Genomic DNA, 9,846 nt, shown 5'->3' with positions numbered 1-9,846 from the left:
CTCCGGCACAAAGTACCGCCGGAGCCGGGTAGACCTGACAGCCGACCCGGTCCCCGGAGCGAGGTAGACCTGACAGCCGACCCGGTCCCCGGAGCCGGGTAGACCTGACAGCCGATCCGGTCCCCGGAGCCGGGTAGACCTGACAGCCGACCCGGTCCCCGGAGCGAGGTAGACCTGACAGCCGACCCGGTCCCCGGAGCCGGGTAGACCTGACAGCCGATCCGGTCCCCGGAGCCGGGTAGACCTGACAGCCGACCCGGTCCCCGGAGCGAGGTAGACCTGACAGCCGACCCGGTCCCCGGAGCCGGGTAGACCTGACAGCCGGTCCGGTCCCCGGAGCCGGGTAGACCTGACAGCCGACCCGGTCCCCGGAGCGAGGTAGACCTGACAGCCGGTCCGGTCCCCGGAGCCGGGTAGACCTGACAGCCGATCCGGTCCCCGGAGCCGGGTAGACCTGACAGCCGGTCCGGTCCCCGGAGCCGGGTAGACCTGACAGCCGACCCGGTCCCCGGAGCCGGGTAGACCTGACAGCCGGTCCGGTCCCCGGAGCCGGGTAGACCTGACAGCCGGTCCGGTCCCCGGAGCCGGGTAGACCTGACAGCCGACCCGGTCCCCGGAGCGAGGTAGACCTGACAGCCGACCCGGTCCCCGGAGCCGGGTAGACCTGACAGCCGACCCGGTCCCCGGAGCGAGGTAGACCTGACAGCCGGTCCGGTCCCCGGAGCCGGGTAGACCTGACAGCCGATCCGGTCCCCGGAGCCGGGTAGACCTGACAGCCGACCCGGTCCCCGGAGCGAGGTAGACCTGACAGCCGGTCCGGTCCCCGGAGCCGGGTAGACCTGACAGCCGGTCCGGTCCCCGGAGCCGGGTAGACCTGACAGCCGACCCGGTCCCCGGAGCGAGGTAGACCTGACAGCCGACCCGGTCCCCGGAGCCGGGTAGACCTGACAGCCGAACCGGTCCCCGGAGCGAGGTAGACCTGACAGCCGATCCGGTCCCCGGAGCCGGGTAGACCTGACAGCCGACCCGGTCCCCGGAGCGAGGTAGACCTGACAGCCGATCCGGTCCCCGGAGCCGGGTAGACCTGACAGCCGACCCGGTCCCCGGAGCCGGGTAGACCTGACAGCCGACCCGGTCCCCGGAGCGAGGTAGACCTGACAGCCGACCCGGTCCCCGGAGCGAGGTAGACCTGACAGCCGACCCGGTCCCCGGATCCGGGTAGACCTGACAGCCGACCCGGTCCCCGGAGCGAGGTAGACCTGACAGCCGACCCGGTCCCCGGAGCCGGGTAGACCTGACAGCCGACCCGGTCCCCGGAGCCGGGTAGACCTGACAGCCGACCCGGTCCCCGGAGCCGGGTAGACCTGACAGCCGATCCGGTCCCCGGAGCCGGGTAGACCTGACAGCCGACCCGGTCCCCGGAGCCGGGTAGACCTGACAGCCGACCCGGTCCCCGGAGCCGGGTAGACCTGACAGCCCACCCGGTCCCCGGAGCCGGGTAGACCTGACAGCCGACCCGGTCCCCGGAGCTGGGTAGACCTGACAGCCGGTCCGGTCCCCGGAGCCGGGTAGACCTGACAGCCGACCCGGTCCCCGGAGCCGGGTAGACCTGACAGCCGACCCGGTCCCCGGAGCCGGGTAGACCTGACAGGCGACACCGACCCCGGAGCCGGGTAGACCTGACAGGCGACACCGACCCCGGAGCCGGGTAGACCCGACAGCCGGTGTGGGGTGGGGGTGATATTTTTGTTTTTTTCTTTTCGTTCATGATTTAAGCGTCACCGGCACAGCGGCCAGCCTGACCCGGATCATGCCTTCCAACAAGTGCGTGCGGGCAGGGTGTTTCTCGCGGCGGGGGGGGGGGGGGGGGGGGGGCGCTGGGGCGGCGGGGGGGCCGGGGGGTGATAAATAATTTTGATTTATCACCGGGTGGTTATAAATAATTTTGCTCTTTTTTTTTCGTTCACGTTTTTAGCGTCACTGTCGTAGCCGCCAGCCTGACCCGGATCGTCCCGGCGGGGGGCGGGGGGCGGGGGGGGGGGGGGCGCTGTCGGGCGAGGGGGGGGGTATGTGGGTGGGGGGAGGGGTTGGGGTGGGCGAAAAAGTAAGTTTTAACTTTTTTTCGTTCGTGATTTAAGCGCCACTGGCAGAGCCGCCACCCTGAGCCGGATCAGGTCGGGGGCGGGGGTGGGGGTGGGGCGTGGCGGTCCGCGGCTTCGCGCCCTGCGCGGGCGCGCGAGCAGACCACTGCCCGGCAAGCGGCAGCGGCGGGGAAGGGGTGCCGGTGCGGAGGCAGGCGAGAGCGGGCGGCGAGCGGGCGGGGATCACGGCGCAGAGGTGGGCCGGGGAGAGGGCGGCAGGCACGCGGTGCCTCTTTTCGGAGTAGGTTTTGGGTCGGTAAGGTGGGGGGGGGCGGCGTTGTGTGTGCTGGGGGCGGGGGGGGTGGTTTTCAGTGGGTTCTCCAGCCGCGGCAGGGGCGGGCAGGCGCGCAGCAGAGAGAGCGAGCGAGCGAGCGAGCGAGCGGCTGAGAAAGGAAGGCGGGAGCGCCGGGGCACGGGCACGGGCAGGGGCGCGGCAGGGTAGAGACTCGGCAGCCGGGGTTAGATCCCCGCTCGCCACCGGGAATCCCTTAACCCGCCCGGGCACGGAGCCGGCAGGGACTCCGCTGGGTCCTAAAGTCTCCCGCCGTCCTTGCCGGGGGGGGGGGGGTGGGGGGGGTGGGTGGCAAACCTGCACGAGGGCAGCGTGGGGAGGGGGCGGCCGGATTCGCAGTGAACCGGGTGGTGAAGAGAGGCGGGGGGGGGGGGGGCGCTGTCGGGCGAGGGGGGGGGGGTATGTGGGTGGGGGGAGGGGTTGGGGTGGGCGAAAAAGTAAGTTTTAACTTTTTTTCGTTCGTGATTTAAGCGCCACTGGCAGAGCCGCCACCCTGAGCCGGATCAGGTCGGGGGCGGGGGTGGGGGTGGGGCGTGGCGGTCCGCGGCTTCGCGCCCTGCGCGGGCGCGCGAGCAGACCACTGCCCGGCAAGCGGCAGCGGCGGGGAAGGGGTGCCGGTGCGGAGGCAGGCGAGAGCGGGCGGCGAGCGGGCGGGGATCACGGCGCAGAGGTGGGCCGGGGAGAGGGCGGCAGGCACGCGGTGCCTCTTTTCGGAGTAGGTTTTGGGTCGGTAAGGTGGGGGGGGGCGGCGTTGTGTGTGCTGGGGGCGGGGGGGGTGGTTTTCAGTGGGTTCTCCAGCCGCGGCAGGGGCGGGCAGGCGCGCAGCAGAGAGAGCGAGCGAGCGAGCGAGCGGCTGAGAAAGGAAGGCGGGAGCGCCGGGGCACGGGCACGGGCAGGGGCGCGGCAGGGTAGAGACTCGGCAGCCGGGGTTAGATCCCCGCTCGCCACCGGGAATCCCTTAACCCGCCCGGGCACGGAGCCGGCAGGGACTCCGCTGGGTCCTAAAGTCTCCCGCCGTCCTTGCCGGGGGGGGGGGGGTGGGGGGGGTGGGTGGCAAACCTGCACGAGGGCAGCGTGGGGAGGGGGCGGCCGGATTCGCAGTGAACCGGGTGGTGAAGAGAGGCGGGGGGGGGGGGGGGGGCGCTGTCGGGCGAGGGGGGGGGGGTATGTGGGTGGGGGGAGGGGTTGGGGTGGGCGAAAAAGTAAGTTTTAACTTTTTTTCGTTCGTGATTTAAGCGCCACTGGCAGAGCCGCCACCCTGAGCCGGATCAGGTCGGGGGCGGGGGTGGGGGTGGGGCGTGGCGGTCCGCGGCTTCGCGCCCTGCGCGGGCGCGCGAGCAGACCACTGCCCGGCAAGCGGCAGCGGCGGGGAAGGGGTGCCGGTGCGGAGGCAGGCGAGAGCGGGCGGCGAGCGGGCGGGGATCACGGCGCAGAGGTGGGCCGGGGAGAGGGCGGCAGGCACGCGGTGCCTCTTTTCGGAGTAGGTTTTGGGTCGGTAAGGTGGGGGGGGGCGGCGTTGTGTGTGCTGGGGGCGGGGGGGGTGGGTTTCAGTGGGTTCTCCAGCCGCGGCAGGGGCGGGCAGGCGCGCAGCAGAGAGAGCGAGCGAGCGAGCGAGCGAGCGGCTGAGAAAGGAAGGCGGGAGCGCCGGGGCACGGGCACGGGCAGGGGCGCGGCAGGGTAGAGACTCGGCAGCCGGGGTTAGATCCCCGCTCGCCACCGGGAATCCCTTAACCCGCCCGGGCACGGAGCCGGCAGGGACTCCGCTGGGTCCTAAAGTCTCCCGCCGTCCTTGCCGGGGGGGGGGGGGGTGGGGGGGGGTGGGTGGCAAACCTGCACGAGGGCAGCGTGGGGAGGGGGCGGCCGGATTCGCAGTGAACCGGGTGGTGAAGAGAGGCGGGGGGGGGGGGGGAAGGGGGACAGCGGGGTGTGGCGGGGGGGTGGGTGGTAATTCGGTGGCGGCGGCAGGGCTTGGGGGGAGACGCTCTGTCTGCGTCTGCGTCTGCGTCTGCCGCACGCGAGAGGTTCGGGCCCGTTGGAGGGGGTGGGGTGGGTGTTCTGTGCACGTGTGCGTGCGGCGGCAGACGCGGCTTTGGGGCTGGGGGAGAGGCCTGCTGGGGGGGGGGGGGTGAGAGGCGAAGGGGGGAATGGGAAGGGCCGGGGGAGATGGTGCAGCCGTGTGCAAGTGCCACGGTGTGCGCGCAGTTGGTGTGGGGCAGATGTGACCCAGATGCCTGGGTGCCTTGGGGAGCACTTGCGGGGCAGCCGGGGGGCACAGCTGGGGCAGCCGTGAGGCGTTTGTGGGGCAGCTGTGGTGCCAGCGGCACCCGCAGGCCTGTCTTCCCTGGGGGGAGAGGGCAGGCCCACAGACCCGCTATTCCCTGGGGAGCACCTGCAGGGCAGCCGTGGGGCAGGGCTGGGGCAGTACTTGTGGGGCAGATGTGACCCAGAGGCCTGCTGTTCCTCGGGGAGCACTTGCGGGGCAGCCGTGGGGCTCTGCGGGGCAGCTGTGGGGCCGGGGCACCCGCAGGCCTGCCTTCCCTGGGGGGAGAAGGCAGGCCCAGAGTCCCACTATTCCCTGAGGAGCAGCTGCAGGGCAGCCGTGGGGCAGCGCTGGACCGGTAGTCGTGGGGCAGATGTGACCCAGAGGCCTGCGGTTCCTCGGGGAGCACTTGCGGGGCAGCCGTGGGGCACTGCGGGGCAGCTGTGGGGCCAGGGGCACCCGCAGGCCTGTCTTCCCTGGGGGGAGACGGCAGGCCCAGAGGCCTGCGGTTCCTCGGGGAGCGCTGGAGGGGCAGCCGTGGGGCAGCACTTGCGGGGCAGCTGTGACCCAGAGGCCTGCTGTTCCTCGGGGAGCACTTGCGGATCAGCCGTGGGGCACTGTTTGGGAAGCTGTGGGGCCAGAGGCACCCGCAGGCCTGGGTTCCCTGGGGGCAGACTGCAGGCCCAGAGGCCTGCGGCTCCTCGGGGAGCACTTGCGGGGCAGCTGTGGGGCAGCACTTGTGGGGCAGATGTGACCCAGAGGCCCGCTGTTCCTCAGGGAGCACTGGAGGGGCAGCTGCGGGGCCAGGGGCACCCGCAGGCCTGTCTTCCCTGGGGGGAGACGGCAGGCCCAGAGGCCTGCGGGTCCTCGGGGAGCACTTGCGGGGCAGCCCTGGGGCTGCTCTGGGACAGTACTTGTGGGGCAGATGTGACCCAGAGGCCTGCGGTTCCTCGGGGAGCACTTGCGGGGCAGCTGTGTGGCGACGGGCACCCGCAGGCCTGTCTTCCCTGGGGGGAGACGGCAGGCCCAGAGGCCTGCGGTTCCTCGGGGAGCACTTGCAGGGCAGCTGTGGGGCAGCACTTGTGGGGCAGATGTGACCCAGAGGCCCGCTGTTCCTCAGGGAGCACTGGAGGGGCAGGTGTGGGGCCAGGGGCACCCGCAGGCCTCTCTTTCCTCGGGGGAGACGGCAGGCCCAAGGCATGCTGTTCCTCGGGGAGCACTTGCGGAGCAGCCGTGGGGCAGCACTGGGGCAGTACTTGAGGGGCAGCTGTGACCCAGAGGCCTGCGGCTCCTCGGGGAGCACTTGCGGGGCAGCCGCGGGGCACTGCGGGGCAGCTGTGGGGCCAGGGGCACCCGCAGGCCTGCCTTCCCTGGGGGGAGACGGCAGGCCCAAGGCCTGCTGTTCCTCGGGGAGCACTTGCGGGGCAGCCGTGGGGCCCTGCGGGGCAGCTGTGGGGCCAAGGGCACCCACGGGTCTGTCTTCCCTGGGGGCAGACGGCAGGCCCAGAGGCCTGCGGTTCCTCGGGGAGCACTGGAGGGGCAGCCGTGGGGCAGCCGCGGGGCAGCACTTGTGGGGCAGATGTGACACAGTTGCCTGTGGTTCCTCGGGGAGCACTTGCAGGGCAGCCGCGGGGCAGCCGCGGGGCAGCACTTGTGGGGCAGATGTGACACAGAGGCCTGTGGTTCCTCGGGGAGCACTTGCAAGGCTGCTGTGGGGCACTGGTGGGGAAGCTGTGGGGCCAGGGGCACCCGCAGGCCTGTCTTTCCTGAGGGGAGACGGCAGGCCCAAGGCCTGCGGTTCCTCAGGGAGCACCTGCGGAGCAGCTGTGGGGCACTGCGGGGCAGCTGCGGGGCCAGGGGCACCGGCAGGTCTGTCTTCCCTGGGGGGAGACGGCAGGCCCAAGGCATGCTGTTCCTCGGGGAGCACTTGCGGGGCAGCCGTGGGGCCCTGCGGGGCAGCTGTGGGGCCAGGGGCACCCGCAGGCCTGTCTTTCCTGGGTGGAGACGGCAGGCCCAAGGCCTGCTGTTCCTCGGGGAGCACCTGCGGAGCAGCTGTGGGGCACTGCGGGGCAGCTGTGGGGCCAGGGGCACCCACGGGTCTGTCTTCCCTGGGGGGAGACGGCAGGCCCAGAGGCCTGCGGTTCCTCGGGGAGCACTGGAGGGGCAGCCGTGGGGCTGCGCTGGGGCAGCGCTTGTGGGGCAGATGTGACCCAGAGGCCTGCGGTTCCTCGGGGAGCACTTGCGGGGCAGCCGTGGGGCACGGCTGGGGAAGCTGTGGGGCCAGAGGCACCCGCCGGCCTGAGTTCCCTGGAAGCAGACTGCATGCCCAGAGGCCTGCGGTTCCTCGGGGAGCACTCGCGGGGCAGCCGCGGGGCAGCACTGGCGCAGCACTTGTGGGGCAGATGTGACACAGAGGCCTGTGGTTCCTCGGGGAGCACTTGCAAGGCTGCTGTGGGGCACTGGTGGGGAAGCTGTGGGGCCAGGGGCACCCGCAGGCCTGCCTTCCCTGGGGGGAGACGGCAGGCCCAAGGCCTGCGGTTCCTCAGGGAGCACCTGCGGAGCAGCTGTGCGGCACTGCGGGGCAGCTGTGGGGCCAGGGGCACCCGCAGGTCTGTCTTCCCTGGGGGGAGACGGCAGGCCCAAGGCATGCTGCTCCTCGGGGAGCACTTGCGGGGCAGCCGTGGGGCCCTGCGGGGCAGCTGTGGGGCCAGGGGCACCCACGGGTCTGTCTTCCCTGGGGGCAGACGGCAGGCCCAGAGGCCTGCGGTTCCTCGGGGAGCACTGGAGGGGCAGCCGTGGGGCTGCGCTGGGGCAGCGCTTGTGGGGCAGATGTGACCCAGAGGCCTGCGGTTCCTCGGGGAGCACTTGCGGGGCAGCCGTGGGGCACGGCTGGGGAAGCTGTGGGGCCAGAGGCACCCGCCGGCCTGAGTTCCCTGGAAGCAGACTGCATGCCCAGAGGCCTGCGGTTCCTCGGGGAGCACTCGCAGGGCAGCCGTGGGGCCCTGCGGGGCAGCTGTGGGGCCAGGGCCACCCGCAGGTCTGCCTTCCCTGGGGGGAGACGGCAGGCCCAGAGGCCTGCGGTTCCTCGGGGAGCACTGGAGGGGCAGCCGTGGGGCAGCGCGGGGGCAGGACTTGCGGGGCAGCTGTGACCCAGAAGCCTGCTGTTCCTCGGGGAGCACTTGCAAGGCTGCTGTGGGGCACTGGTGGGGAAGCTGTGGGGCCGGGGGCACCCGCAGGCCTGTCTTTCCTGGGTGGAGACGGCAGGCCCAAGGCCTGCTGTACCTCGGGAAGCACCTGCGGAGCAGCTGTGGGGCACTGCGGGGCAGCTGTGGGGCCAGGGGCACCCGCAGTTCTGTCTTCCCTGGGGGGAGACGGCAGGCCCAGAGGCCTGCGGTTCCTCGGGGAGCACTGGAGGGGCAGCCGTGGGGCAGCGCGGGGGCAGTACTTGCTGGGCAGCTGTGACCCGGAAGCCTGCTGTTCCTCGGGGAGCACTCGCGGGGCAGCGATGGGGCAGTGCGGGGGCAGTACTTGTGGGGCAGACGTGACCCAGATGCCTGGCTGCCTTGGCGGGTAGAGGGGGCCCGGAGGCCTGTGTGGTCCTTGAGGGTCAGTCGGGTCCCTGCCTGTGGGTGAGTTGTGGGGCGGCCGTGGGGCGGCGCGGGGCGGGTGTGGGTGGCCTGGGTGTGTGCCCGTGTCTGCCACTCGTGAGGGGTCTTGGCCTGGGAGGTGGGGGGGGGGGGCGCTCGTCTGCGTCGGCGCGTCTGTGTTGCGCGCACGTGTGCGGGAGGTGCCAGACGGGGTCTTGGGGGTGTGGAGGGGGGACTGAGGAGGGCCGGGGTGGGGGGGGTGGGGGGGCGGGTGTGTTTCGGGGGGGACACGGTGCGCGCCCGAAAGAGATGCGAAGGATTTGTAACGCTCTCCAGAACGCCGCCTTCTCTGTTACAGCCGTCTCGCTGGGCCGCGCCCGTGCCCGGCCTGCACCTGTGCCTGGCGGGGGGGGGGGGGGGGTGGGGCGGGGGGGGGAAGGCCCTCGGGCCGCTCTTCTGCCCGTGGCGCCCGTCCTTGGGAAAGCAGCTGCTGCTGCTGCTGCTGCCCCACCACCACCGCCGCCGCCCGCCGCCACGGGGGGTGAGACCTGGGCTCCCGGGGCCCGGTTCCAGCGGCAGGGCGCGGGCCGGGGGGGCTGCCGGAGAGACGAGCGGGTCACAGAGCCCGGCTGAAGTCACCCGCCCTCCTTCGCACGGCGAGAAACAGAATCGAAGCCAGGTAATGGGGGGGGGGGGGCGGGGGGGGGGGGGGGGGGGCGGAGGATGACTACACACCAACGGAGGAGAGGAAAAAAATAAAACAAAACAAAACAAAAAAAACCCCCACAAAATCAATCTATCTCCGCTCAATCTGCCAGGTCTAGCCGGCACGGGGTTGGGGGGGGCCATTTATGTGGGGGTGGAGAACAGGCCGACAGGTCTACACGGGCTGCCGAGGTTCAAAGACGAGGGGTACGAGCTCTTCCCGGCTCCGGAGTGGCCGAAACGCGGGGGGAGGGATGGAAACGGTGGGGCGACAGCCCTCGCCCTCCTGTCACACCACAAGCGTTCCCCGGCCCAGCCCACCCCACCCCACCCCGGACGGGGAGAGCCGAGCCACGGGGACGACGACTCCCCTTTCTCCCGGCACCGTGGGGGAGGCTCTGGGAACGCTCACGGACAGCAGGCACCCCTCTGGCCGCGCACCGCCGGAGCCTCCGCCTCAGGGGCGATGTGGGCACCGCGCACCCATAAACCGCAGCGCCGGCGGTCCCTTTTGCCGCTCCGCCCCAGCCCCGCGCGCAAGGCAGCGGGAGCCCCCCTCCACAGCCTCCCGCCCGCTCGCCGGCCCACCGCTTCCCTCCTCCTGCCCGAGCCGGCTCAGGCGGCGGAGGACAGGAAAGCGCCGCCGCCGCCGCCGCCGCCCCCCCCACCCCCCCCCCCGCGCCACCAGCTCCGCTTACCACGCACTGCCCGCCCGCGCTCTCCCCGGCAACCCGCCGTCAGCGGACACCCGTCATCTCCCACACCGTCAGCGGACCCTTCGGGCGCTGGGAAGCCGCCGCCGTCGCCCGACCCCTTCTTCCACAGCCGTGCGCGTTCCAGTGCCGGCGGCGGCGGCGGCCG

The sequence above is a fragment of the Chroicocephalus ridibundus genome, unplaced genomic scaffold, assembly GCF_963924245.1.
Source record: "Chroicocephalus ridibundus unplaced genomic scaffold, bChrRid1.1 SCAFFOLD_501, whole genome shotgun sequence".
NCBI lineage: Eukaryota > Metazoa > Chordata > Aves > Charadriiformes > Laridae > Chroicocephalus > Chroicocephalus ridibundus.
The sequence above is the reverse complement of the archived record's forward strand: the minus strand, read 5'-3'. Positions refer to the sequence as shown.